Below are 4,720 nucleotides of genomic sequence, written 5' to 3'. Positions count from 1 at the left end.
TAACTTTTGCTATGAAACCCTTTGTACTGCCACGCCCTGTGTTTCCGCTTTAGCGGGGTGTGACAGAAAATGGTATCAGAGCCGATGGTTATAGAGAATACCGGTTTTCCTTTGGAGAACCATAACTATAGCCAAAAAAATTGCAAAACAATTTTAAATATTGAACATACTACTCCTATAACTAATTCGAGTACACATTATTAAACTTTAATTAAGTATAGCCTGGCCAACTATGCTTAATTAAGGAAAGTTAATGTGAGGCTGGAAACGGTTATAGTAGAATTATGTTCAAAACAATTTTCAACTTAAACTTTTGAAAAACAAAATTTTTCGGTGTGCTTACGGGCATTGCATATTATAGGCATTCATTTAGATACACTTAGAAACTAAGTGCACTTTTATAACAACGCCTTTATTTAGAAATACTCTTATCCCTTCTCAAGTGATAGGTTAACCACTTAGGTTGTATCACTAGCCACTCTAGGAGCAATGCACTTAGTTCTGATAATGGGTATTCCTCGGTAGCTATTGATTTTAGATGTAAGGTTAGTAGCTAGATATACACTAGTAATAATCTTAAGTCAAAACCTATACCAATTATTCCTCAATACCTCTTCATCGTCTTCGTACTAGAGTTACAACTAGGAAAGCGTTCCGATACTGACACTGATGAAAATTGGAGCATCACGTAAGGAGGTAGATGAGTCTCCACTAAATAATCACTTGGATACCATTGGCGGGCATTCCGGATTCAACTCACGAGGAGATACGGAGGTTTAACCCATACGTGAGACCTTATTACTACATTACGACTTAGCTCTAGGTTGTTTCCACCTTGAGCTTAAAACTTAACATAAGATGTCCCTTTGACCTCTATAAAAGGTCGTAAACTACATTGACACCATAAAACATTTTTCAAACAATTTTCTTGTCCTTTATCTTAGGGAAAAAGACATCGGTACTCGTCTTATACTCGCCTTGTACTCGCCTTAGTATTTAGGTACGATCAGCTACACTAATATACTTATTCCTTACTTCTTAATCTTCCATCGAAAAATTATTTCGCTTCATCGGTTTTATTTATCATCAATAAAATATTTTATAACCACTTCAATCAACTTAGTAGACATTTCTTAACAATTTACGCCATATTCTCGCTAAAAATCTTTTGACAACTTGTTTTAACTTAACACTTTTCTTCAAAACTCAATTTAACCAATATTGTTTTTAATCTTGCTATTACAATCTCATTTCAAATCTATTTCAATGGATAGATGTGCTTTCGAGGGCACATAAACCATTTTAAACATTGCTTACCATTTTGACACGTCTTCGAAAAACTAGAAACATTTTCTTTTATAATCGTGTTTAAACTCTTTGCTACAAAACATAGACCTATGACATTGAAGTTCATTTTATGTGTAAAAGCTTCATTGAATCTTCAAAACACTTTTGTTTGACATTTTTAACAGCTTTCTCATTTAGACATTGTAATTTACTTTAATGTGTTTTCTCGAAACCCAACATGATATTTATGCAAATTTCTACTTCAAACATGTTTATAAGACATCTCTAATGCTTGTATTTCAAAACATACATTATTTGTGTACTTTGCTTCAATATAGTTTTATAATCTATAAAGTTTTTAAAAATTATAGCATTTGAAAACTTAGTGTTCACTTTTAAATTTCCAGTGATACACTCTCAACAATGAATAGTTATTCTTCTAAATATATTGAGTCTTTACCTTATCCGTTTTAACTACGGTCGAACTTCAGTCTAAAAGGTCAAAGTTGTCAGATTTTTCAATTACAAGTTTTAGTGTTTCTTCTTATTCACAAATGGAGTTTAACTTAATAGATAACTCATAAATATTTAGGAAACACTTTAAAACTCCCACATGTCTATTTAATCATCAATATACATCAAATATTGAAGTTTGAAATATATCTCAACTTGGTTTTAAATCTACCTATAGGTATTGTTCTTATAATTTTAACAATAGCAATCATTGCCGCCGCTATCTTCCTTTTTCTTTCCCCCCGAACTTGATTTCTCGCTCTCATTCTGATTTTAGATCTCGCACGCCATAATATTAACATAATACATCGTCTAACTTTGTTTCTGTCTATTTTGCTTCTCCTGGTATCATGTTCGTATACATAAAGACTAGAAGTCTACCATTTCGTTTTGAGCGATTAATACGTGTATAGTGATGAGGCATACCTTTGATTTAGTCAACTTGGATATATTCAATTACGCCTTTTATCATATATATCTTGTTTTTATTTTGAAATCTACTATAAACAAGTGATATTTATTTACATTTGCTCTTTCGTTCTAAGTTCGGAAACTTGATATAAAATGCAATTTTCATTGTATTTTTCCTTATAATTAATACACAAGATGAATACTCTTATGCTTATCATTTTTCTATATTCGAAAATTATATGTGAAGGATATGTTTCCTTATGTTCTTCTTTTCTTTAAATACATCAAAAGTTTTGTATTTTACGATTATCTATTCTCTAAATGATTGTTTTTATAGAAACACTAGACTATGAATGCACTATTTTCAATGATCGATATTTTTACCCCTTTCTTAAAATAGTAATTTACTTTGCAATTTTCAGTGAGTTCCTAAACTCTCAAACTTGTTTTCATAAGTATTCTGACTCCTCGTAAACTTGAATTTGTCCTGACTTTGACAATTGGACAATTTCTCAAAAGTTTAATACAAATATTTCTATACAAATTCCTTTAATGACGTCTTAAACCTTTAACCTTAATTAATCTTTATATTATTTCACTACTTTGTTGGATCGCCACACATGTATCTTCATTATCTTGGAATTATTACACATTTTGATAATAGTGAGATTAATTATCATTTATAAACACACATTTTGATAACAGTGAGATTTTTATCACTTCTAAGCACTTAAAATGCTATCTACACAATGTGATTTAATTTATCATAAACTTTCACCGCCTTCATTAGAAACAATGACTCTCTAATTATATATACTCTTCAAATATAGTTTTATTATTGTAAGAGTAACCGTAGTAGTAATTATAGCCTCGGAGATCCTCAATCATTTCGTAATTTATTTTGTGGACAACACTTAAATAGCCTTTACATTTGAGATGTACCAAAACTTCGTTGCCTACCCTTAGTACGTATTTTTAGGAACTTACCCTCGATCGCTTCCCTTTCATTCGTGCTACCCCTTCTTATTTCAGATTATATATATTTTCCATATTTAGTAGCCAACCCAGAAGTGAATAAATTGTTCTTAATCCCTTCTTTATTAGATGGCGAATTTACACTTAGTGCTAATTTAGAACGCGACTTAAGGATCAATGCGGATTTAACGCTCAGTGCAGTTAGTGCTTCAGCAAAACTTATAGCTCTCTTAATTCAGATAATATCTAACTAGATGATCTTTTTCGACTAGGTCGCCATGTTTGGATCATGATTTCCATGATCCTAATTTCTCGCAATCTAAATTGTAGAACTCGAATTAAGGAAACATTAATTTGACTATAGCTAAAGAATTGAGCTTTTCCCTTGAGGAAATAAACCCGAAATAATCAAAGAACATTGCAAGTCACCACCTCTCCAACTATATAATTGTATTCGACTGAGTTCTAATAGAATACGTCACGAATTGAATTTCGGGGCGAAATCTTTCAACCGGGGGAGAATGTGACAACCGTCAAAATTCGAGTCGGTTCTAGATTTGAATAAACTTAGTTGCACATATACGCACGACACATACTGGACTTAGTGACTAGAAGCTCAGTTATAACCTACTAGAAACTTGGAAGCAACTAGAAACAATGGATAATGTACTTAGATTTCACATTGATATGTGAATTCTACAACTATTTAACTGTAGAGGCTATCCATATTCGGGTCACTCTTTGACTCGAACACCTTTTCATGAATCATATACACACATCATGCACTTGACCTAGAAGTAGAAATTAGGTCAAAGTCTCATAAAAACTTAAGTCAGAGTTGAAAACTATGACTAGTATACTTGATTCCTCAATTTCGTTTGAATCTCGAAACCACTACATAGAATGCCAATAAACCGATAAAATAAGTTACAAATATTATTTATAACTATAAAAGAGTTATAATACCATAAGATAAATTGAAGTCTCAAAGATTCTATTGATTTTGATATCTAAAGATTTATTAATTCTCAAAACCCTAAAAACCCTAAAACCTAAATTTTATAAAATTTGACATCAAGAATTCTATAAAAATAGTTATGAAACTCATAATATTATCCTAAAACAATTAAATTCAGGGAAATATAATCAAGGAAAATAAAAATTTAAGTCATTAACATTTACCCTTAATTTATAAATCAAAAATCAAGGTTTTATGAATAAAAACTTGATTTTAGTGCACATTTTATATAAAAATTGAGATATTTTATAAAGGAACTTAAATTTTATAAAAGAAAATGAATGAGAAAGGGGTATTATACTAAAAAATTTGGATCCCTCTCTCCCCATATCTCTCTCCCACACTCTCATTCTCCAACACACACACATCTCTCTTCTTTCTCTCTCTAGAAAACTCTCTCTACCTTCTCTCTAATTTTTCTCTCCAAACACCACTCCATTCTCTCTTCCTCCCTCTAAGAACCATGAAATTTTCCAGAAAACAAACCCAAGAACACTCCTCAAACTCGAAATCTTC

This window comes from Lactuca virosa, chromosome 3 (assembly GCF_052849685.1).
Source record: "Lactuca virosa cultivar CGN04683 chromosome 3, Lactuca_virosa_CGN04683_v6, whole genome shotgun sequence".
Taxonomy (NCBI): Eukaryota; Viridiplantae; Streptophyta; class Magnoliopsida; order Asterales; family Asteraceae; genus Lactuca; species Lactuca virosa.
Note: the sequence above shows the minus strand (reverse complement) of the source record.